General features: G+C 42.4%; 1 long non-coding RNA gene and 1 pseudogene across 3 annotated transcripts in view; both read right to left on the bottom strand.

The window, feature by feature from the left end:
- The window catches only part of LOC141370377 (uncharacterized), a 52,469-nt gene that overhangs the window by 1,315 nt on the left and 24,507 nt on the right, over positions 1-26,647 (bottom strand). For all 3 annotated transcript variants that reach the window (XR_012374373.1, XR_012374372.1, XR_012374371.1), the window contains exon 3: positions 10,267-10,373. This is a non-coding gene — a long non-coding RNA (uncharacterized lncRNA). The remainder of the gene's footprint in view (positions 1-10,266; positions 10,374-26,647) is intronic.
- LOC112809486 (histone deacetylase 2 pseudogene) lies at positions 4,186-5,886 on the bottom strand (annotated as a pseudogene).

Below are 26,647 nucleotides of genomic sequence, written 5' to 3'. Positions count from 1 at the left end.
AACCCAGACAACTGAACACAACAGCTGGCGAAAGGACAGCCGTCTCTAGTCATGGGGGGAAGGGAGCTAAATGCAGTCTAGGGCAGAAGTGCTCTCTGCAACAACCCCTTGCTCTATTTCTAGCTATAACACACAGGCTATAGTCAAAGTCAAAGAAGACCATAGTTTCTGCCTTCCCCTCTAATCACACACTATGGCACTGAATGTACATGGGTAACCTTAACTGAACACAACTGCTAAGTTTCTGAAAAGTTTACTGTAAAGCAGAATTTAAGGAGTTCATTTTTTCCTTGACTTGCCCACCAAATTGGAGTCACACTGCCCTGCAAAGAATTTTGTCCCCTGATGATTAAAAAAAAAATTACACTCGGGGCGCCTAGGTGGCTCAGTCGTTAAGCATCTGCCTTTGGCTTGGGTCATGATCCCAGGGTCCTGGGATTGAGCCCCACATTGGGCTCCCTGCTCTGCGGGAAGCCTGCTTCTCCCTTTCCCACTCCCCCTGCTTGTGTTCCCTCTCTCGCCGTCTCTCTCTCTGTCAAATAAATAAAAATTAAAAAAAAAAATGAGGGCAGAATAAAGTATTTAAAAAAAATTTAAAAATAAAATAAAAAAATTACACTTACAAATGCAGCAGAATTTTCAATTACATATTTTAGAGAAAAACAACGTGATTAATACTAAAATAAAAAATAACATGTTTTACTCAAAATGTCACAGAATAGAATGACTAAAAGCTAAAACACAGTAAAATGTCAGAGATTCCAGTCATAGGATGACTTAGCTAATATTGTCTCACATGTTGTTCCACTATGAAAGCTCAGTTTTGCACCATTTCTAATATTTTCCCCATTTTAGATTTGCCATCCCCTTCTCGGAACTCTTCATCAGATGAAGTCCATATCGTTTGTTAAAGGATTTGCTTTAGGGGCGTCTGGGTGGCTCAGTCGGTTAGGTGTCTGCCTTCGGCTCTGGTTGTAGTCTCAGGGTCCTGGGATCAAGTCAATGGGCTCCCTGCTCAGCGGGGAGTCTGCCTCTCCCTCTGCCCCTCCCCGCCCTTGTGCGCAAGCACGCGCATAAGTGTGCAAACTCTCTCTCAAATAAATAAATAAAATCTTAAGAAAAATTATTTGCAGGGCACCTGGGTGGCTCAGTCGGTTAAGCCTCTGCCTTTGGCTCAGGTCGTGATCCCAGGGTTCTGGGATCCAGCCCCAAGTCGGGCTCCCTGCTTAGCAGGGAGTCATCTTTTCCCTCTGTGCTCTCTCTCTTGCTCTTTGTCTGAAATAAAATATTTTTTTAAACATTATTTGCTTTGATGGACAATAACAATGTATAAAATAGGTCTGTTTAGGGATGCCTGGGTGGCTCAGTCCGTTAGGCAGCCACCTTCTGTTGGGGTCATGATCCCAGGGTCCTGGGATCCAGTCCCGCATGGGGCTCCCTGCTCAGCGGGAAGCTTGCTTCTCCCTCTGTCTGCCGCTCCCCCTGCTTGTGCTCTCTCTCTCTGACAAGTAAATAAAATCTTTAAAAAAATAAATTAAATAAAAATAAAAAAATAAAATAAAATAGGTCTGTTTAAATATGCAGTTGACTGGCAGCTGCTTAATGTCCCAAAAATGATTAGTAAACTAAACTGTGACTCTACTATTCCCAACCTAATGGTTAAAATGGTTGTATTGCTCACTAAGCCATATTAATGTACCAAAACAGTGGCTGTTGAGACTGGCAAAATGCCGATCAAAGTTAATCTTTGCTGTGATTTATCATTCTGGGATAGAATAATGATAGCTAACTTTTACTGAGCATTCACTATATACTATATCCCAGATACTGTGGGAAGTGTTTTATGTGTATTTTCACATTTAGGGCTGATAACAACCCTATAAAATAGAAAGCACTGTTATCCCCATTTTATAGAAGAAACCGAGGCACAGAGGGGCTAAACAATTTAATGAAGATCACATAGTAAGTGGTAGAGTCTCATATGAAGCCACACTAATTTCAGAGCCTGAACTCAACCACTACTCTAGGAAAAGAATGGGGCCTTTCTTTCTTTCTCTCTCTCTTTTTTTTTAAGATCTCATTTTTAAGTAATCTCTACACCCAACATGGGGCTTGAACTCACAACCCTGAGACCAAGAGTCGCATGCTCTACCGACTGAGCCAGCCACGCCTCCCCGAATTGGGCACTTTTGTTGATGATGGATGGGGGAATAGATATAACAGCAGCAACTTTTTTTTTTTTAATGAGGTTGCAAAAAATACACACACACACAAATGAAGTTGCTGTTTGTATTTACTAAATGAATTTCTTGATTTCGGAGTTTCTCTAAATCAATCAATGACAAATGAGAGAAACCCATCTACTTCAGTTGGACTCTGTCAATGTATCTGTAAAGGGCTTTTAATTAGATTACAGCTGAACTCTAGCACCTCCACTCCAGTATTGTAGCTCTGATGTCTTTAGGATAAGTGACCCACAGCACATTTTTTGAGAAGGGCTATAAAGAGAAATGGGAAAAACTGTTTTCCTGAAGCTTGACTGAGGGGTATGCCAGGAAAGGCCTGGATATACATTTACCAGGAGCACTTCAGTTCAGTGCTCTTAAGACGCAACTCTCTTTTGCATATAAATTATTGAAAATCCGGGGCACCTGGGTGGCTCAGTCGGTTAGGCATCTGTCTTCAGCTCAGGTCATGGTCCCAGGGTCCTGGGATCGAGCCCCACGTCGGGCTCCCTGCTCAGCGGGAAGTCTGCTTCTCCCTCTCCCTCTGCCCCTCCCCCCAGCTCATGTGCTTGCTCTCTCTCAAATAAATAAAATCTTTAAAAAAAAAAAAGAAAATCCTTACACAGCTAAGAATAACAGTCCTCCCTCTACACTATATTCAATAGAACACAATTCTAACTAAATATGTTAATATACCTAATACTGATATTTTAGATTATTGTTTTATAGTTAAATAGTCATATTAGAAAATAGGGATTCTAGGGCGCCTGGGTGGCTCAGTCAGTTAAGCATCTGCCTTTGGCTCGGGTCACGATCCCAGAGTCCTGGGATGGAGTCCCACATCGGGCTCCCTACTCAGCAGGGAGCCTGCTTCTCCCTCTCCCTCTGCCTGCCAATACCCCTGCTTGTGTGCGCATGCTCTCTCTCTCTCTCAAATAAATAAAATCTTAAAAAAAAAGAAAGAAAATAGGGATTCTAAAACAATGATCTTTTTTTTTTGAGTGATGTACTTAAAAATATATATACTAACTTGGGCGCCTGGGTGGCTCAGTCTGACTCTTGATTTCAGCTCAGATCATGATCTCAGGGTCATGAGATTGAGCCCTGCATCAGGCTCCACATTGGGCATGGAGCCTGCTTAAGATTCTGTCTCTCCCTCTCCCTCTGCCCCTCCCCTTCTCTCCCTCTCAAAAAAAAAAAAAAAATCTATATAGCTATAAACACACACACACACACACCCCAATTGAGCTGCATCCTGACCTCTGAATTACATACAGGTCCTTCTTCCAACCCCCCAGTTTCCAAAATAACCTCTCTTCTCCATAAAGTCTCTCAAAGTCCCTCTTGAATAACAATTGCCTGACTAAAACAAAACAAGTCCTACATCTTTTCCCCTAAAGCATATGCAAATCACCGATCTTTCACTCTCGCTCTAAAATAAATCTACTCTCCACATCCCAAATCAGTAACTGCTTTTATGCTGTGTCTCTTGATTTAGGAGAGGTAACAATTATTATTATTTCTAGTATTAGTCATGGTTTCCAGAGAATAGCAAGGTTATAATTCACGCTTTACTGCAATTGGTAAATAGGGCAAGTGAAAAACAGCAGAAGCCCATAATTTAAATCCTCTTTAAGTTCTTTTTTTTTCCAAGTACAATTTTCTAATAAAGATAATTACAAAAGATGGAAAAATCAGCTCAGAAAGGCCAATTACTTCTTTAATAGATCAGTTTTTGACATAATAACTCACATCAATTTTAAATACTATCACATAAAGCATGGTGGAGAAAAGAAATTTTGCTTCATAATTAGAAAACTCACAATAAAACTTGCCAAGAAAAACAAAAACAAAAAAAGCCATTTTGAAAATAAATACAGTCCATGCCAAAGTAGTATAAAATGAAGCCAGAAGTCTTCAAAAAGAAAAAAATTTTCTTCCCAATATTTTCTCTTTTATGGTTTCTGAAATTGGTGAGACATTCAAATTCAAGGGTTGCTGAGCTGTTCTGGTTTGGCTCCTTTGGTATCTGTTTTTTCACCACTACTGTCCTTGGATTTATCTTCTTCCTTAACATCTGCTTTTTTGTCCTCTGTTTCCTTCTTGTCTTCCTCAATTCTAGCTTTCTTTGCTCCTTTCTTATGATCAGCCACATTTCTACGTCCCTCCTTCTCCTTCATCCTCAGAGTCTGAGAATTCTTCATCACAAGCTATCCATTTGTCCGATGCTCGAATAGAAATTCTCTTGTCTGGATCTTCTCCATCTTCATTTCTGCTGTCTTCATGAACAGCATCTTCTGGAATAGCTTGCATCTGGATGCCAGGTGCATGAGGTAACATGCGTAAATTTTCAAATAAACGCTGTTTTATCTTTTCCATGTATTCTGGAGTGTTCTGGTTTGTCATGTTTGAAGGACTAATATGCAGTCTGAAGTCCGGGCCAAAATACTCAAAGTAATCATTATATGGCAATTCACTGGGAATCTCACAATCAAGGGCAACTGCAGTCTCGTATGTCCAACATTGAGCAACATTACGAATTGTGTATTCACCTCCCCCAAGCATCAGTAATGGTAAATTGAAAGTTTTCACAACTTCTACACATTTAGCATGATCTTTGACCGTCAGATTGAAGCAACCAAGCCTATCACCAGATAGTAAGTCTGCTCCACACTGTAGCACCACAGCACTAGGTTGATACATCTCCATCACCTTTGAGATAATAGGCTTAAATATCTGCCCATAGGACTCATCATCTATACCATCTCTCATTGGAAAATTGACGGCATAGTATTTGCCTTTTCCTCCACCAATATCCCTCAAGTCTCCTGTTCCAGGAAAGTATTCCCCATATTTATGGAATGATACAGTCATTACACGATCTGTCGTATAAAAAGCTTCTTCAACACCATCACCATGATGGATATCAATATCAATATATAGGACTCTCTGATGATACTTTAGTAATTCAAGGATGGCAAGTACAATATCATTAATGTAACAGAATCCTGATGCTTCTGATTTCTTGGCATGATGCAATCCTCCAGCCCAGTTAACAGCCATATCAGTTTGTTGTCGGTTTAACTTCACAGCCCCAGCAACTGAGCCACCAGTTGAAAGCTGACAAAACTCAGAGTCCATCAAACACTGGACAATCCTCTCCAACATTAAATCTCTGCATCTGCTTACTATACTCAGACATGTTATCTGGTCTTATTGAACGGAGAAATTTGATGTACTCATCACTGTGGTATTTTGTCATTTCTTCAGCAGTGGCTTTATGGGGCCTATATATTTCCATTTTTCTATATAAGCCATAATTTAGCAGCAAGTTATGGGTCATGCGGATTCTATGAGGTTTCATGGGATGACCCTGGCCATAATAATAATTTCCAATATCACCATCGTAATAGTAGCAGAATTTCTTCTTGCCGCCTCCTTGACTATACGCCCTGGGCTCCCCGGCCACCGCTGCCTCCAGGCTCCGGCTCCTCCTGCTGCTGAAGCTGCTGCTGGTGCCGCCGCGGCTCGGCGGGGAGAGAAAAGGGCTGGGGCGAAGGTGGGGGTGGCAGTCCCGCAAGGAACGGCTGGCCGGAGGGAGGAGAGGAAGGGACGCCGGGAGGACTCCATACCGCCCGGCCGAGGGACCGAGAGCGCGGAGCGGGGGTGGGGGGGGGGGGGGGGGGTGGGGGGTGGCAGCGGCACCAACTCGCGACACTGGGGAGGGGGAGGGGCAATCCTCTTTAAATTCTTAATCTAAGCCTCTGACATTTGAATTAGGAACAGTAATATATGGTTAAAATTAAACCATGAAGCAAGCCTATATAAATTATTATAAAATCTAACTCTATCACCCAGAAACTCATAAATTAAGAGATTAAAACTCTGCTTTTAATTCTTAGTATTATACCTTAATGCTGCAATATATAACATGTTAAATAGATGGATATTTTGTTTTCATTTAAATTGCCTGTTATATAGAGTAAGGCCTTTTGATCTTAACTAAAAGCCAGCAATTTGCAGCTGACAGGTTATTCCTCTGAAAACCTATTTTTCCAATTAATGAAATTCCAGAAAGCATTTTTATGTCATCAAATCTACACTCCACTTATTCTAAGTAAAAGGAATGATATCCTCTTTTCTCTTAGTTGTGATTTAGGTCTAGACTCTTTCCCATCCTCTCCTCTTTCCCTTTGATGCTGGCTTTCTAAGAAGCATGGATTAGCTAAATTGTATGAGATTGAAAACTATTGCTTATAAAAAGAAAAATTACCACACTACTTCAAAGGATGCAAGGGTAGGTGGTCTTTGATTCTGTGTCCCCCAAATTATGTATGGATGGCTGCCGCATTGGGGTGGCAGTCACCATTTCCTCTCTGTTCTATCACAGGACACCCCCCCCTTTACCAGCCCCTCTTTGTCCTGGGGCTAAGAGTACCTCTTCCACCCAGCCCTGGTCCCATCTTGCCTAAGTGCTGGCAGGCAAATGCAGACAGGAAAAAGAAAGGGATGCTACTAACGTTCCTTGAATACTTTTTGGTGCCAGGAGCTGGGCCAAGCATTTTTACATGTCACTCCACTTATTTCTGTATCAGCCCTGCGAAATTGGAGCTATTAGCCTCATTGGACAGATGATGCAACTGAGACCAAATGGAACCTTTAAGAAATGTGCCTGACACTTAACACAGCTAACCAAGGTCATAAAGGAAACAAGGGCAATCAAAAAACTAAAAGGAAGGGACGCCTGGGTGGCTTAGTCAGTTGAGTATCCAACTCTCAATTTCAGCTCGGGTCATGATCTCAGGGTTGTGAGATGGAGCACTGTGTTGGGCTCCACGCTCAGTGGGGAGTCTGTTTGGGAATCTCTCTCCCTCTCCCTCTGCTCCTCCTTCCCCTACTTGCATGCGTATGCTCTCTCTCTAAAATAAATAATTAAAGAAAATATTAAAAAAAAAAAAAACCAAAGGAAGGCAAATTCTGCCCACCTGACTCCTTACCACATCTCTCCAGCCCTCAACCCCGGGGCTCATCTCTGTGGGACTAGGAGGACCAGTTGTCTCCAGCCTAATGTTCTCAGTGAGCCTTCACCTGTAACTCTGAATAGTCTCTTAAAGTTAACTCTTAAATGTTACCGACAATAAAGCCGTACATACAGCCTCAGAGACAAATGAAGGGATGGAAAGGTCTTTGGACTTCCATTTTCAGAAATATGGAAGACTAAATCTCCTAAAAAAAAAAAAAAAAGATCTCCTCAGGGCACCTAGGTGGCTCAGTTGGTTAAGGGTCTGCCTTCGGCTCAGGTCATGGTCCCGGGGTCCTGGGATCGAGTCCCGCATTGGGCTCCCAGCTCAGCGGGTAGCCTGCTTCTCCCTCTGACCCTCTCCCCTCTCATGCTGTTTCTCTCTCTCTTGCTCTCTAATAAATAAAATCTTTAAAAGAAAAAATCTCCTCCTACAAAATAACTAGAAATGCTGTAGTTTTATTTTTTTTAAGATTTTATTTATTTATTTGACAGAGAGATAGAGAGAGAGCACAGGTAGTCAGAGCGGCAGGCAGAGGGAAAAGCAGACTCCCCACCGAGCAGGGAGCCTGATGCAGGACTCCATCCCAGGACTCCAGGATCATGACCTGAGCCAAAGGCAGATGCTTCACCGACTGAGCCACCCAGGCACCCCTGTAGATTTATTTTTAATTTTTTCGATGTGTAACATAACTCAGCCATCAAGAAAGAGGAGGAAATCTCCAAAGGTCAAACACAAAAAAGATGCTGATACCAGAACAGTAAGCAGATGTTAATGCTTCAACAGCCCTGGTGTTTTTACACTTGTCTGTAACTAATATTCAAAGAGATATTAACAGAAATTTTCTGAATTTAGGAAAGTCATAAATCATCAGATTCAGAAAGCACAAACTATAAATAGGATTTTTTTAAAAAAAAGAGAAATTCCAAATTGTAAAGGAAAAACTCAGACTTGTCCTTCCTATGTAGGGAAAAACCTGTCTAGTCTACCTTGTGTGTTGGGAAAAACCCAGTTCTTCCCACCTGTGTTTCTTCTTTACTTTTACAAAGACGCTATCCTCACACAAGACTCCTCCCTTCTGACACTCCTGGTCCCCAAATGTGTGGAGGTTTTTCCCCACACCAAGCAACTCTCTGTGACACCAGCTTGATGTCCCATAATCTGACTCAATTCTTTTTTTTTAACTTTTTAAAGATTTTATTTATTTATCTGACAGAAAGAGAGACAGCAAGAGAGGGAACACAAGCAGGGGGAGGGGCAGAGGGAGAGGGAGAAGCAGGCCTCCCCGCTGAGCAAGGAGCCTGATGCAGGACTCGATCCCAGGACCCTGGGATCATGACCTGAACCGAAGGCAGACGCTAAACGACTGAGCCACCCAGGCGCCCCAATCTGACTCAGTTCTAACACTATCTTTGAGATAGTGTCAGACCCCACAGGTTAAGGGCTCAGGTCCCACAAAACTGCTCACCCTCCCACTGCCTACTTCAGATGCCAATGCAAGTAGTAGGTGCCCAGATTACCCACAACTTCCATCCAATTTGGCTGCAAATGGGAGGTTGCCATGACTCCCTCCTCAGGTTCAATTAATTTGCTAGAGTGGCTCACGGAACTTAAAGAAACACTTACATTTACCAGTTTCTTTAAAGATATGACAAAAGATACAGCTGACCAAACCAGATGAAGAGATATACAGGGCAAGGTCTTGGAGGATTCCCAGAGCAGGAGTCACCCACCCTGTGTGGTTGTTTGCCAACCTGGAAGCCCTCTGAACTGCCTACTAGTGGGATTTTATGGAGACTTCATCATGTAGGCATGACCAATTATTAACTCCATTCCCAGCACCCTTCCCCCTCTCTGGAGGATGGGGTTGAGGCTGAAAATTTCAAGCGGCTTCGTCTTTCTGGTGACCAGACCCCGTCCAAGAGCCATCCAGGAACCCACTCACAGTCACTCCAATAGCACAAAAGATGCTCCTAGTGTTCTTACAACTTAGGAAAATACAAGGGTTTTAGGAGCTCTATGCCAGGAACCAGGGGCAGAGGCCAATATATATATTTTTTATTATCTCACACAAATCTAAATACTTTGCTGGGGCGCCTGGGTGGCTCAGTCATTAAGCGTCTGCCTTCTGCTCAGGTCATGATCCCAGGGTCCTGGGATGGAGCCCCACATCGGGCTCCCTGCTCAGCGGAAAGCCTGCTTCTCCCTCTCCCACTGCCCCTGCTTGTGTTCCCTCTCTCACTGTCTCTCTGTCAAATAAATAAAAATTTTTTTTAAAAAATCTAAATACATTGCTGTCAAATATCAAAGCAAAATATCAGGGTGCCTGGCTGGCTCAGTTCTTAGAGTGTGTGACTCTTGATCTCAGGGTTGTGAGTTCAAGCCCCACGTTGGGCATGGAGCCTACTTAAAAATACATATATGTATGTGTGTGTGTGTATGTATATATATGTGTGTGTATATATATATATATATATATATCTTAGAGCAGCCAGAGGGAAAAATAGATTATTATAAAGATAAGCTGACAACAGGCATCTCAACAGCAACAAGAAAAACCAGAAGAAGGGTGCCTGACTGGCTCAGTCAGTGGAGCAAGTGACTCTTGATCTCAGGGTTGTGAGTTCGAGGCCCACATTGGGCCAAGAACTTAATTTTAAAAAATTTTAGGGACACCTGGGTGGCTCAGTTAGTTAAGCATCTGACTTGGGCTCAGGTTGTGATCTCAGGGTCCAGGGATAGAGCCCTGCATCCGGCTCCCCACCAGTGGGGAGTGTGATTGTCCCTCTGCCCCTCCCCCAACTCATGTGTGTGCTCTCTCGCTTTCTCTCTCTCTCATAAATAAGATCTTTAAAAAATACATACATACATACATAAAATGAAAAAAAGTTTTAGGGGTGCTTGGGTGGCTCAGTCGGTAGAGTAAGTGACTCTTAATCTCAGGGTCATGAGTTCAAGCCCCATGTTGTGAGTAGAGCCTACTTTAAAAAAATTTTTAAAGATATATATGTCAGAGGTACCTGGGTGGATCAGTCGGTTAAGTGTCCGACTCTTGATTTCAGTTCATGTCTTGATCTCAGGGTCGTGAGTTCAAGCCCCATGTTGGACTCCACACTGGGTGTGGAGCCTACTTAAAAAAAAAAAAAGATATGTAGGTCATATAACTTTCAACCTTTTTTCTCATTTCCAAAACTGCCTATATAGTGTACGGAAGATAAATCCTTATTTTATACAAACCCAGCAATTATTCTGAACAATTACACTGCACAGTATTGTCTGTCTTAAGAAAAAGCATTAATCTGTTAAATGCATACATTTCAAATATACTACAATTTTAACCTTCATTTAACATGTATTTTTTAATATATCCCAAAGAATAAAATTGGCCAGGCTTCTCTCTATCCAAGAGTCCTTGCTCCTCGTCACACATCCCTCTTCAACCACCTTTCCCTTTCCCCCAAATTTTGTTCTAATTTTTCACCTTTCTATTACCACCACCCCATTTCTTTCTAAAGAATTCTCAGGCTAGGGGTCCTCAACTCAGGAACCTGTCATTTCTACCTCCCACCCCTACTCAGCCTGCCTTCATCTTACTGAGCCAGAACTACAGACCAGGGAAGCTGTCACTAGCTGCTTGGACTTGGGCCATTTCCAGTCCCGCTTGTCAGGAATCGATACAGACTGTAGAACTGGCATAAGGAGTGCCACCTTCGCAAGGTAGCAAGATTTTGAGAACATACTTTTGCATGAGGCTGAAGTCAAAGCTTAGTAACTACCTCCAGAGCGGGGAGGAAAACGTTGGTAGATCTGGCTAAAGTTCTCACTACACATTGGTAGGACAGGTCCCCCCCCACTTTTTTTTTCTGTCCAGAACACAATCACGGTCACTGTTAGGAAACATGTAGCTCCAGAGACCATAGGTTGGCTCAACGTGGTACTGCTAACAAATACTAGTCCTTAGTAGAAGTCAGGATAGGTTGGAGTGGATTCCAGATACACACGGGGTAAACTAGCAGCTTTGCACACCAGAGCAGAGAGGACCGATCTGAGTCCCAATGATGTATGTCACTCCCAACTGTTCTGCAGCTGGTAGAAGAGACACTGCTATAGCTTCATGAGTTGCTTGGGCCAGCGGTATCTAGAACCAGACTTCCTCCCTTTGTGACCACAAAGCCAAGTTCAAGGGAGTACAATCTGTGTAGTCACAGGGAGCTCCCACTCACAAGGGCCAGTGCTTGATTTAAGGCTCTGCTATTGTCATCTTGAAATTCTTAATATTTTTATCTTTGAATTTATGTGTTGTAAGTTAAGTTCAATGGGACAATGGACCATTCATGGGAGCCAAGAAGACAATATGGAAGAAGAAAGCTTTGTATTTTAGTACATTTTTAAAAAAAGATTTTATTTCTTTATTTGACAGAGAGAGAAAGAGCACAAGCAGGGGGAGCACCAGGGCACAGGGAGAGAGAGAAGCAGACTCCCCGCTGAGCAGGGAGCCCGATGCGGGACTCCATCCCAGGACCCTGGGCTCATGACCTGAGCCGAAGGCAGATGCTTAACCGACTGAGCCACCCAGGCACCCCTGTATTTTAGTACTTTTAACAGCTTTTTTTTTCTTGCTCTTGAAAAAAAGCATTTTCATTTTGTACTGAGCTCAGCCAAAGAGGTAGCCAGTCCTGCATGACCACCCCATTTTTCCTGAAAGACATCAGCAACTACCACAAATCTGCCAACCAGATACCCTAGCTCTGCTGCAAGGAATCTGGAACTTTAGGACACTTTTTGCTTTTTTATTCCCCTTCATTTCACAAAATACATTTATTAGAAGGAAATTAGAAAATATGTTTCCTCAAAAAGAAAAATATAGGGATGAATGGGTGGCTCAGTCGGTTAAGGGTCTACCTTCAGCTCAGGTCATGATCCCAGAGTCCTGGGATCAAGTCCAGCATTGGGCTCCTTGCTCAGCAGGGAGTCTGCCTCTCCCTCTGCCTGCCGTTACCCACCCCCCCGCCCAAGCTCGTGCTCTCGCTCTCTCTGAGAAATAAATAAATAAATAAAACCTTTAAAAAAAAAGAAAAGAAAAGAAAAATATACCCAGATCATTGCAAATCCCAAGATCCAGAGCTAAACACTTTAATGTGTTGGCATCTCATTCCAGTGTTGTTTGGAGAGTAAGCTGGCTCATGTTCCCGTAACTTTCCAGAGCCTTCTCCAGATCTCAGCGACATCGATCTTAGTGTCATGGGAAACTAGGGGATGGTTTTTTTTCTTTCTTTCAATTCACCATACCATCATGTACTTTTTAACCTTTTATCTCGGTAGCATCATGTTGGACAGGATACTTCTCTAGGGGAGCCTACCATTTTCCCCACCTGCATTTAGGGTGCAGGCTGCTCTGCTGCTTTAAGAATCTCTCAAACTTATTTGGGACCGCTCCACTCTCCTTCCTAGGCCACCTCCTATAGGAACCCGAAAGGGTTATATTTTACTCCTTCCTATCTGGACAAAACAAAATGTCCCTTCTCAAAGTGGCATTCACTCCACTCTCTCCATTCCCTGGGCACTTAGTGATGGCAAGGTATCACATTATCCATAAGGAAACACACTGAGAGGTATTTCAAACACTATCCATGTCACATACATTTTAAGGTCTTACAACTTATTACCAGATTACCCTACAAAATATAGTACCAATTTAAACTGCCAGTAGCAATATATGAGGTACCCTTTCTCACAGTCCTTGAACAGTGGACACTAAACTTGGCCAAAATGTGCAAAATCTAGTTATTTCAATCTTTTAGTTTGCATTCCTTCAAGTATTAGTGAAGTTGACAAACTATGTTATGTTTATTTGTTCTTTTGTGAATTTCCTGCTCAAGATCTTTTCCTATTATTCTACTCATCTTTTTATGTTTTTCTTATTGATTTATGAGAGCTCCTTATGTCACCAACTAGACCCCAAGACCTGGCCTTTACTGCCCACCTGCTTGTACCCACTAATCTTTGTCTTACATTTTCCTCTAAGCTCTTCCTTCCAGCTTTCCTCTTGACTTGGGCAAATGAAACCCAAAATGACCCCCAGGGTAATGGCAACTGCCTGACAATACCTCACCAGCCCAGACCACCCAGACCTTTTTTTTTTCTTTTTATTAACATATAATGTATTATTTGTTTCAGAGGTACAGGTCTGTGATTCATCAGTCTTACACAATTCACAGTGCTCATCATAGCACACACCCTCCCCAATGTCCATCACTCAGCCACCCCATCCCTCCCACCCCCCACCACTCCCGCAACCCTCAGTTTGTTTCCTGAGATGAAGAGTCTCTTATGGTTTGTCTCCCTCTCTGGTTTCGTCTTGTTTCATTTTTCCCTCTCTTCCCCTATGATCTTCCGTCTTGTTTCTCAAATTCCTCATATCAGTGAGATCATAATTGTCTTTCTCTGATTGACTTATTTCGCTTAGCATAATACCCTCTAATTCCATCCATGTCGTTGCAAATGGCAAGATTTCATTTTTTTGATGGCTGCATAATATTCCATTGTGTGTGTGTGTGTGTGTGTGTGTGTGTGTGTGTATTATATATATGTATATATTATATATACCACATCTTTTTTATCCATTCATCTGTTGATGGACATCTAGTCTCTTTACATAGTTTGGCTATTGTGGACATCGCTGCTATAAACATTGGGGTGCACATGCCCCTTTGGATCACTACATTTGTATCTTTCCACCCAGACCTTTTGAACTAAACCTGACATGCCCCTGGGCAGATGGACCATGAAGTGACCCCTGGAATGACCTCCAGTTACCTTTACCTCATTATAATACTAAAATCTCTGCCCAAGGAGGAGCCTCAGCCTCATTTCCATAACATACAATGTATATATAAGCATGTTTCCTTAAGGCGCATGCATGACTTTCTGCCGGCCTCTACACAGGATGACAAGGCTTCCCTATCTAAATATTCATCCTAACACTAAACAAAAGGAACCCATTCACCCTCTCTCAGGAAGTCAGGGCTTTAGAAGCCATGCCCCATGATCTCATTTGCTGCAAATAAGGTTTCTTCTGTGGGACAACCCAACCTGGTGCCACTGGACTCACCAAGGAGCAAACTCAAGTTGGTTCACTAACACTTATATATAAAAATATTAAAAAGTTTGCCATTTGTCTTTCAATTTTATTTATGGTATGTTTTGCTTTTCAAAATTTTTAAAAATTTTATGACATGAAATCTATCATTTTTTTCCTTTTACATTTTCTTTGTCTTTGTGTTTAGAAGGGCCTCTACACACTGATTATATGAATACGTATCTACATTTCATTCTGTACTCTTGTGTTCTACTGTTTTCATTTAAGTGTATATTTTGGTGCAAGATGTTAGGTAAGGCTCTTTGTTTCACCAAATGATTAACAAGTTGTCATAATGTCCTGGTGCTCTTTGTAAAGAAGAAAAATATAGTGCTCTTGATTTTCCAGGACACTGTGTCTTCAATGTATTAACTGTAAGTGACCACCATAAACTTATTTTCTGACATGATACCCACTCTGAGGCATCTAGGTCTAACCTAAATTCAATCTCCTAAGGCACATGATCATCTGGACTTGAGTGAATGTGGTAAATACAAAGTGACCTTCCAGATGTATCTTAAAGAGGTAGAATATCTGATAACGCCCTCCGCCCTGACCATTTTCCAAAGACCAATCGCTGGGATTTCTCACAATGTCCTGGCCAGAGTCTCACAAATCTTGAAGAACTCTCTATATTTCTGCTGTCACAATGTATCATTCCCGAGCCAATCCAGAAATATTTCTTTTACTAGGCTTAGAAGTACAAAGCACAAGTTCTTCAGGGCTGAGGTATCTTCAGGATGCTGGACAAAGTATCATTATCTTGGGAGTGGAAAACCCCCTAAACTCTTAAGGACATCAAACAATTACTGGAGTTCCCCCAGTTTTCCATCACCACCCTAGTAACCTTACTAGCAGACCTTGAGAAGGAAAGCTTCTACCCAGTCCCTGGCTGCAGTCACCACATGCCAGCAACTGAAATCTTTGTTTTCCTCTGCCTTTACCCTTGCCTCCTATACCCCAACGTGCTCCTAAGTTATTAAAACCAAACTCCAATTCAGGGTACCTGACTGGCTCAGTCAGAAGAGCATGCCACTCTTGATTTCGAGGTCATGAGCTTGAGCCCCATGTTGGGTGTAGAGATCACTTAAAGAACAAACTTTAAAAAAAAATCAAAGGGGCACCTGGGTGGCTCATTCGGTTAAGCATCAGACTCTTAATCTTGGTTCAGGTCATGATCTCAGGGTCGTGAGATCGAGCCTCGACATCAGGCTCCACACTCAGAGGGGAGTCTGCTTGGGATTCTGTCTCTACCTCTCCCTCTGCCCCTCTGTCCTGCACTTTCTCTCTCAATCCTTCTCTCCTTTTCTCCCCCCCATAAATAAATCTTTAAAAAAAATTTTTAAATAATAAAACCAACCTCCAATTCTATGGAGAGATGCATTAATCACAGGTTTCCTCCAAAATGTATTACCTTACTCTTGTACCTACATCTTAAAGAATCTGGCTTTGGCTGAAATTAAGAACATAGTATGAAAACAGGAATTCCAGTCTTTTAGCTGTAGACCTACTACTTCAAAGTCCTCAGGTCCTTGTGATCTTAAGGTTAGAACACCATTGGCTCAAGTAACTAGGCAAATCAGAAAACTGTTTTGACAAATAAGGAGGGCAGTATTTGTAGATATATTTGTTTCCCATCCAATATAGGCAGGACCACCCACCAGATGCCCTAGCACATAAAGCCAGAATACCAGGGAGTCTCAGAGATCACTCTACCCCCAATGATCCCCTGGCCTAAAAAATTATATCTACCTAGCGTCATGTGGATGCATGGCTGAGGTACAGAGCTAGCCAGGGCATCATTTGTTGAGATGAAAGCAAACGGAAGGATGGGAGGGTAGATACTCTTTCCTAAGGACTTTCCATAGGTCTGAGAGAAGCCCACACATAACTGATGTACATCTGCCACAAGTAACTCCCCATTAGCTGCAAAAATATCCTCCCCAAATACCTTCCCATGTACCCACACTTCTGAAACATGTACACAGATCAAGAATGCGTTAATTCAACAAACACTTCCTGCGCGTTGTTTATGTGCCATATACCAGGAGAGAGGGTGAGGATGCAGTGATGAACCAAACAATCATGGTTCCAGTCCTCACAGTTCAGGGGATAGTGAAGGTAAGGAGATATTAAACACATAATTATAATAGAGTTGATCACACTACTATGATTCAGAAAGTATAGGATAGACCCAGAAGGCCCAAAGGGTTCCTATTTGGGATTCTGCTCCCAATTCTAACGTGTGTGTTGGGGATGGGGGATGTTCCACCACACCACCAACAGGCAATGCTCCGGACATCAGCTGGGTGTCCTACCACTGAACTCAATTCTGATACTATGTAGCCGGAGATGACATCAGGTCTCCCAGGTTAAGGGTTCAGTCCCACAAGACTGCAACACACACACACACACACACACACACACACACACACACACACACACACTCTTCAGACAGCAGAAGTGAGCACAGGTTGTTATCTGTGCTTCTGACCAGCGGGATAGAACAAGCCCCACCAACTCAGGATGCCAATTACAAGTCCAGGTTCTTACCTGTATATCTGATAGCTATAATCAGAAATTCCCCTGACCCCCTCCTTGGGTTCCTTTAATTTGCTAGAGCAGCTCTCAGAACTCAGGAAACCTGTGGTATCTCTCCCAATGGGATGGGGGCCCCCAAACATGGGGCAACGATCAGGTGGAAGCCTGTGGCACAGGCGGTGAAAGAATTCACCCACAACAGAACAAACGAGATAGAAGTTTATTGAATACACCGGAAAAGAGCTACTGGCAGGACAGCAAAGGAAAAACTGTCTGCAACAAGGAAGTGGGTGGGGGCTGTATTTAAAGTGGGAGGGTGAGGAGGAGGTATGGCGCCATATGCAATCTTCCCTTGTCTGGCAACTGTGCCTGGTTCTAAGTAGCCCATTGGTCAGTTCGGGCTGGATATTTTGAGATGGGTCACCTGATGGGCCTGTCTAGATTCAGCCAGGACTTGGCTGTGGGTCCTTTCTACATTCCATCGCTCAAGCCTGTTGCCTAAAAGCAGCCTCTACAAAACCCATTTACTTCTAGATTATTGGTTTAGTGTGAAGGAATTAAATTCAGAAACAGCCACATGGAATGGATGCACAGGGCAAGGTATGGGGAGAGGGCAGGGAGCCTTCCATGCACTCCCAGTGTGCCGCTCTCCCCAGTTCTCCACAAATTCAAGACCCCAGAAGCTCTCTAAACCCTGTCCTTCTGGGTTTTTATAGAGGCTTCTTTACATAGGCATGACTGATTAAATCACTGGCCATTGGTGATGGATTCAACCTCCAGCTCCTCTCCTCTCCCTGGAAATCAAGGGGTGGGACTGAAAATTCCAATCTCCTATTCCAGGTTGATTCCCCTGGCAACCAGCCCCCATCCTAGGTGCATTCCAAAACTCACCTCCTTAACATAAGCCTAGTGGTAGTAGAAAGGGGCTTGTTCCAAATAACAAAACACCCATTTCACCTTTATGGCTCTGAAAAGATTTCAGGAACTGAGAAAAGAGACCAAATATTATAATGAAAGATGCTCCCATTACCCTTATGTTCAGGAAATTCCAAGGGTTTTGACAGCTGTAAGCCAGGAACCCGGAACAAAAACCAAGTATTTATGAGAATTATATTTTGGTCATCTGCATGACCAAATATGTTTCCTTTCTTTTTTTTTTTTTTTAACAATTTTATTTTTAACTAATCTCTACACCCAACACGGGGCTTAAACTTCCAACCCCAAGATCAAGAGTCATGTGCTCCACCGACTGAGCAAGCCAGGCACCCCTATATTTCTTATAAATCACAATATCATAGTTCCTCTGCTTATTCTTAATTTCCAAATGTTCCAGAAAATTGTCTCTATTGATAATATCATGTAGCTCTCCTTAAAGCTATGATTCATCTTGCTGTTAGCAGAATCATCTTCCTAAAACACAAATCTGGTCATGATACAAATTTATTTCAAATTCTTTGGTGCCTACCAAATATATCAAGCTCCTTGGTTAGCCTGACAACCAACGACCTTCACAATTTGGCCACAATCTATTTTATTTTCAGGTTCTGCCATTTAGCACCAGATCTCTCTCAATCCACCATGCCAGCCCACGCTAAACTACTCCCAAAAGATACTGTCAGGGAGTAAGACCTTCCTTTGCCCTATGGTTCTCCTAGCTCGACTTAGAATCATAGTAACATGAGACTAAGTAACAGGAAAAAATCAAATTTAATAGGCGTACCTACGGGGGAGTCCACAAACACTTGGAAATTCCAAAAACAATTTTAGGCAAAACATGAAGCTTATCTGAGCTAAGGAGAGGGGTAAGGCCCTGAGGAGTGCAAGAAGGTGAAAGGAAATATTTGGAAAAACCAATTTTGCTCTATTATGCAGATAAGTTTCTTAGGTAAAGGGCAGTCTCAGTTAATAGCTCACTTCCTGGTACAGGCTCTCCTTTCCAATGTAAATTTAGGCATCTGAGGGGGAGGCAGAGAGCTTTTCCTGCATCAGCTGGGTTTTGATCACTTTTAACTCAAAATAATCCTTATGCCAAAGTGGCACCTTCTGGGGTGTCTCATCCTGCACCTCTCCAATACCATGTACTTTTAGGTTCCCAGCCAATCCTATCTTGGTGGTGGTGGGGATTGGTCATTGCTGCTGTTGTTTTAATTTTGCCATTCAAATCTATCCTCAACACAATGAACATGATGCTGTAAATGCACATCTGACCATGTAATTTCCCAGTGGTTCCCCTGCAAGTGCAGGATAAAATTCAAAATTTTTAACTTGCCATCCATGATCCAGCCTCCTCTGACTTCCCTAATTCCCTACCACTCTGCCTGGTATTTCATGCTCCGGCAACTCAAACTGCTTATAGTTCTCTACTTGTATTTTTCTCTCTGATTTGCTGGCACTCTTGCCTTTAAGAATGCCTCAGCAACCATACGATCCAGCAATTGCACTACTGGGTATTTACCACAAAGATACAAATGTAGGGATCCGAAGGGGTACGTACACCCCAATGTTTATAGCAGCAGTGTCCACAATAGCCAAACTGTGGAAAGAGCCAAGATGTCCATTGACAGATGAGTGGATAAAGAAGACGTGGTATATATACACAATGGAATATTATGCAGCCATCAAAAGGAATGAGATCTTGCCATTTGCAACAACGTGGATGGAACTGGAGGGTGTTATGCTGAGTGAAATAAGTCAATCAGAGAAAGACATGTATCATATGACCTCACTGATATGAGGAATTCTTAATCTCAGGAAACAAACTGAGGGTTGCTGGAGTGGTGGGGGGTGGGAGGGGTGGGGTGGCTGGGTGATAGACATTGGGGAGGGTATGTGCTATGGTGAGCGCTGTGAAGTGTGCAAGACTGTTGAATCACAGATCTGTACCTCTGAAACAAATAATGCAACATATGTTAAGAAAAAAGAAAAAGAAGAAGATAGCAGGAGGGGAAGAATGAAGGGGAGTAAGTCAGAGGGGGAGACGAACCATGAGAGATGATGGACTCTGAAAAACAAACTGAGGGTTCTAGAGGGGAGGAGGTGGGGGGATGGGTTAGCCTGGTGATGGGTATTAAAGAGGGCACATTCTGCGTGGAGCACTGGGTGTTATGCACAAACAATGAATCATGGAACACTACATCAAGAACTAATGATGTAATGTATGGTGATTAACATAACAATAAAAATTTAAAAAAAAAGAATGCCTCAGCAACCCCCCACCCCCTTGATCTGCCTAATTCCTACAGGTTCCTTAACACTCAGCTCAGATACCATTCCCTCCAGGAAATCTTCCCTGGTACCTTCTCAAGCATCTCTCATACCTCCTCCTAGAATACAGAATGTAAAGTCCTATCACAGTTTGTCGTTCATTGTATTATAATTATATTTTTGTGCACCAGTGAGCCCACGTGATTGTAGTTTTCTCTAAAGGGAGACACCGTGTCTCACCCTCCGTGTATCCCCAAAGTCTAACAATATGTGGCACACAATAGGCCTACAATAAATGCTTATTTATTAAATGAACAAATAGACTGTGTCCTCTCAATTGCTTGCCAAACCAATCTCCCTGCCCCAATACAAAACTGAAGAAATGCCTTGGGAGAGGTGAAAAATCAGCTACAAACTCAGCCACAAACACATTTTGAGAAACCTTTCAAATTTGGTTAAGACTCTTTAGCATCGTGCATATATAGCTTCTCTACCCAAATATTTGGCCAAAAGGACATCTTCATTGAGTGAACAGAGTGTTCTGATAAAGAATCACTTGTATTTTACATAATGCCTTATTGTGATTATCTGTTCATATGTGTCTCAAGGTTGCCAACAACCCTTGACAAAGAGTAAGCACTCAATAAATGTTTGTTGAATAAATATATAAGACATATACTCATTCTGTCTCCTCTGCCAGAAATGCCCCTTCTCCCTCTCCTTTCCTATCTAAAAAAATTATATCTGTCCTGCAGGGTTCAGCTCAAATGTCTACCTTTCTGACTCAGCAAAAAGCAGAAATAATCATTTCCTCCTCAGAACTACTGTAGTTCTTTATACATATAGTTCTCTTTTTTTTTAAGTAATCTCTAACCCCAATGTGGGGCTCGAAACCACGACCTCGAGATCAAAAGTCACATACTCCTCTGACTGAGCCAGCCAGGCACCCCCGTACTTACAGTACTTGTAGCACCTACTACATGGTACTGTAGTTAGTTAAATTTAAGAACCATCACCCACTATTTGTGAATTCCTCAAGAGCAGGAACTTTATCTTATTTACATTTGTATCTCCGTGTAGATACCTAAGAATTGAAGGCCCTAATTAACAGGGCCCTAATTGTTAAATTAGACTGAAAGAGGGGTAACAGTAAGAATAGAAAGGAGGAGATATGTGTTATAACAACTAGTAAAGACCAAATTAAGAGAAATTTCTAAACAATTTTAGGCCTACAATAAATGCTTATTTATTAAATGAACAAATAGACTGTGTCCTCTCAATTGCTTGCCAAACCAATCTCCCTGCCCCAATACAAAACTGAAGAAATGCCTTGGGAGAGGTGAAAAAATGGGGGGGGGGGGAAAGGGTAGGGAGAGGGAAGAAAGAAGTATGGAGAAAATCAAGGATGATTAAGGGTTTGAACCTGAACAGCTAGAACAATGGAGTCATTTGAACCCAAATAATAGAAATAAGGAAATGAGTACTAGGGATAGGTCTGAGCAGGTGTGGGCAAATCGGACTTTACATTCAATTTTGGACATGCTGAGTTTAAGGTTCCAGGAAATATCCAGCCAACATTTAAAACCTAAATCTTAATTTAAAATGCAAGAGAGGCAGGGTGCCTGGGTGGCTCAGTCATTTAAGCTTCCATTCTTTTTTTTTTTTTTAAGATTTATTTATTTCAGATAGAGGGGGTGGGGAAGGGGCAAAGGGGAAGCAGACTCCCCACTGAGCGCAGAGCCCCACTCTAGGTTCAACGCAGGGCTTGATGTCCAGACATGGAGTTCATGACCTGAGCCAAAACCAGGAGTCGGATGCTTAACCAACCGAGCCACACAGGCGCCCCAAGCCTATTGATTTCGGTTCAGGTCATGATCTCAGCGTTGTGAGATGGAGCCCCACGTGTTGTGCTCTGCGCTCAGCGGGGAGTCTGCTTCTCTCCCTCTGCCTGCCCCCCTGCGCGCTCTCTCTTTCTCTCTAAAATAAATAAATCTTTTTTTAATAAAAAAAATAAAATCAAGTAAAATAAAATGCAAGAGAGGGACGCCTGGCTGGCTCAGTTAGTAGAGCATGCAACCCTTGATCTCAGGGTCGTGAGTTCAAGCCCTATGTTAAGCCTAGAGCTTATTTAAAAATAATAATAATAAATATAAAAATAATTTAAAAAATACAATGAAAGAGATGCAAGCTTAACAGTCATCTATGATTGGAGCTATCAGGATTAAGTGACAAGAAAAAATATCCACTTTCACCATATTGATCTTAGTAAAAAAATTAAAAGAAGGAAGAAAATTGAGTGCTAAATATTGGAAAGTAAGAGACAACTTATTTGCTGGTAATACGATGGCCTAACTTGAAAAGGTATAAAATAAAATAAAAACTCATAAAATTATAGGAGTCAAGATAAAACATGAATACACAAAATCAATTGCTTTCAGTATAATGATAACTAACTGAAAACGCAATGAAAAAAACATTCATGACAACAGCAAAACTATAAAATACCTAGAAAAACTGTAAAATCGATATCAAGAAAACTATAAAACGTCACTGAAGCACATAAAAGAACATCTTTAAAAGTGGAAAAACAGGGACGCCTGGGGGCTCAGTCAGTTAAGCATCTGCCGTCAGCTCATGAGCTCAGGTCATGATCCCAGAGTCCTGGGATGGAGTCCCGCCCATCAGGCTCCTTGCTCATCGGGGAACCTGCTTCTCCCTCTGCCTGCCGCTCCCCCTGCTCCTGTTCTCTTTCTCTCTGACAAATAAATAAATAAAATCTTTAAAAAAAAATGGAAAAACAGGGGGGCCAGGCTGGCTCAGTCAGCAGAGCATGCAACTCTTGATCTTGGGGTCATGAGTTTGAGTACCACAATGGGCATAGAGTTTACTTAAAACAAAACAAAAAAAGAAGCCTAAAGAAATTTTTGGAAATGCTAAAGTTAATTATAGAATTCACCTGGAAGAGCATATCCCAGAAATTTTTTTAAAGATTTTATGTATTTATTTATTTATTTATTTGACAGCGAGGGAGAGAGAAAGAGAGAGAGAGAGAGAGAACAAACACAGGCAGGGAAAGCAGCAGAGGGAGAGGGGCAAGTAGACTCTCCACTGAGCAGGGAGCCTGACACAGGGCTCAGTCCCAGGGATAGAGCCCCCGCATCTGGCTCCCTGCTCTGCAGGAAGCCTGCTTCTCCCTCTCCCACTCCCCCTGCTTGTGTTCCCTCTCTCGCTGTGCCTCTCTCTGTCAAATAAATAAATAAAATCTTTAAAAAAAAATAGTTTCCTCAAATCAATAGGAAACCATCCAAAGAAAAAATAGGCAAACAGGTAATTCAAAGATGAAAAGTAGGAATTTCCAATAAGACATTTTTTTAATATTATTATTTTTTTAGGATTTTATTTATTTGTTTGAGAGCGAGAAAGAGTGAAAGAGAACAGGTGCATGCGTGCATTAGTTGGGGGAATAGAGAGAGACCAGCAGACTCTGCGCTGAGCAAGGAGCCCGATGTGGGGCTCAATTCCAGGACTCTGAAATCAGGACCTGAGCTGAAGTCAGTTGCTTAACTAACTGAGTCACCCAGGCACCCCACCAATAAGACATTTTTTAAAATTTTATTTATGTAATCTCTATACCCAACATGGGGCTCGAACTCACGACCCCGAATCAAGAGTCACATGTTCCTCTCACTGAGCCAACCCATCCAATAAAGCTTTTTTTTTTCATCTTTGAAAACTCATTTTATTATTATTCACTTTGGGATACTTAGAAATAACATTATTTAGAGTGTATTATGCGCTGGGTATTGTGGTAAGCATTTTTAAATGTTCAGCCTCACTAATAATGAAAACATGAAAATAGAAACAATGAGGCCTCTTCTTTTTACCATCACAATGGCAAAAATGAAAACAATCATGTAAACTAACTGGAATTTAAATAAAAACTAAAAAAAGTAAAGATAAAAGAAAAGAAAGAAAACAGCCATCACGGGCTTGCTCATATCCAGTGGTACTTACAAAGGTGTGGAGAAATGGACTCTCCTAAACCCTATTGATGAGAGTGACTGTAAATTGCTTCAAACTTATCAGAAGGCAAATTACCGACTATTAAAGCTCTACAATAAATTCTGTTAAAATGTTCATTATAGGGGCAGTTGGGTGGCGTAGTCAGTTAAGCGTCACATCCGACTCCTGACTGCAGCTCAGGTCCTGATCTTGGGGTCATGGGATCAAGCCCCATGTCGGGCTCTGCGCTCAGCATGGAGTCTGCTAAAGTTTCTCTCTCCCTCTCTCTCAGCCCTTCCCCACCCCCCGCGCTGCTCTCTCTCTTTCTAAAATAAATAATCTTTAAAAAACACAAATAAAATGTTCATTATGTATTATCTATTTCAATTTTTCGTACATATACGCCCCCCGTGCTGCTCTCTCTTTCTAAAATAAATAATCTTTAAAAAACACAAATAAAATGTTCATTATATATTATCTATTTCAACTTCTCGTATGTATACCCACTCATCCAGCAGTTGCATAGTGTGCCTTATGGGTCCTATTTCCTTTAGTCACAACAGCGATCCAAACCTCTTGTTTATCATAATTTATATCTTAATTCGCATACTGCACTCTTCCTCTTCTAAGATAACCAAAGCTCTCACTCTCCTTACCCTCCCAAAGTCTTCTACTGTGTCCTCTGAAACTCAATTATTATCAACATTAAACTTTGCTAAACCTCAGCCTCTTCCCTAAATGTTTCCTTCCCCTTGTTGTTCTCACTAAAATCTCACACTTGGGGCGCCTGGGTGGCTCAATCGTTAAGCGTCTGCCTTCGGCTCAGGTCATGATCCCAGGGTCCTGGGATCGAGCCCCACATCCGACTCCCTGCTCAGCGGGAAGCCTGCTTCTCCCTCTCCCTCTCCCCCTGCTTGTGTTCCCTCTCTCGCTGTGTCTCTCTCTCTGTCAAATACATAAATAAATAAATCTTAATAAATGAATGAATTAATGAATTAATGAATAAAATCTCACACTTCCCTGAGCACACTGCTTTCCCCAAAGCCCTGTCAAGCAGAGGCTGTTTCTCTTCCACAGAAGTCACACGACTGGACTTGGACGTAAAGTGCTCTCCTTGTTGCCCATTGTCCTCTCGGCCATCTCCAGTTCGTTCCTCGTTCAAAATCACCCGTCCCATACATTGTTGCTGTCATCTAGCCCTCAGTCATGATGACTTTGCCATCAGTCTGACATCTTGCTCTCCAAAGCCGCTGCTGTCATTCGTGGTGACTTTGATATTCACATGACCATGATATTCACATGGATGATCACTGAATGCCTCTAGTCAATCAGTTCCTTGACCTGGTCACATCCAGCGATGTTTTTCTCCAGGCTACCTCAGCTGCCCACTTCTTCCGTCACAACCTAAACCTTGTAATGACTTTACCTGAACCACCTCTCCATGTAACACTGGAAACTGAAACACAATAGAGCAATGCCTTCAAAATTTGAAGGAAAACTACATCCAAGCTAAAATTCTATATGTGGCCAAACCATTAATCAAGTGACATGGTAAATTAAAACATTTCAAACAGGCAAGATCTCAAATAACCTCTGATGCCCCATCAGATGAGGATTCTCATCCCCCTTCTCCTGAGGCGCACACACACAGAAATGTTACGTTTGTTTTTCTTTTGTTTTGTTTTGTTTGCTTTTAAAGATTTTATCAATCCATTTCACAGAGAGAGAGTGCCTGGGTGCACACAAAAGCAGAAGGAGCGGCAGGCAGAGGGAGAGGGAGAAGCAGGCTCTCCCTGAGCAGAGACCATCCCTTGTGGGCCTCGATCCCAGGACCCTGAGATCATGACCCGAGCCGCAGGCAGACACTTAACCGACTGAGCCACCCAGGTAAGTGTTACGTTTTGACCTTAAGAGCTGGAGGTTGACAATGGTGAGCTTAAAAAATACAGGGCAGCCTGGATGCCTGGGTGACTCAGTCAGTTAAGCATCTGCCTTCAGCTCAGGTCATGATCCCAGGGTCTTGGGATTGAGCCCCGTGTCTGGCTCCCTGCTCAGCAGGGAATCTGCTTCTCCCTCCCCCTCTGCTCTTCCTCCCACTTGTGCTCTCTCTCTTTCTCTCTCAAATAAATAAATAAAATATTGGGGCGCCTGGGTGGCTCAGTCGGTTAAGCATCTGCCTTCAGCTCAGGTCATGATCCCAAGGAACTGGGTTGGAGCCCAGTGTCTGGCTCCCTGCTCAGCAGGAGGTCTGCTTCTCCCTCTCTCTCTGTCCCTCCCACCACTTGTGCACTTGTGAGCTCTCTCACTCACTCTCTCTCAATAAATAAATAAAATCTTTAAAATAAATAAATAAAATCTTTTTTAAAATCTTCAAAAAAATAGGGGTGCCTGAGTGTCTCAGTCAGTTAAGCAGCTGCCTTTGGCTCAGTTCATGATCTCTGGGTCCAGGGATTGAGCCCCACATCGTGCTCTCCACTCAGTGGGGAGTCTGCTTTTCCCTCTCTCCCTCTGCCTGC

Source organism: Callorhinus ursinus, unplaced genomic scaffold, assembly GCF_003265705.2.
Source record: "Callorhinus ursinus isolate GAN/ISIS: 27379988/994484 unplaced genomic scaffold, GSC_fseal_2.0 scaffold33, whole genome shotgun sequence".
Classification (NCBI taxonomy): Eukaryota; Metazoa; Chordata; class Mammalia; order Carnivora; family Otariidae; genus Callorhinus; species Callorhinus ursinus.
Note: the sequence above shows the minus strand (reverse complement) of the source record. Positions and strands in the feature narration are given on the sequence as shown.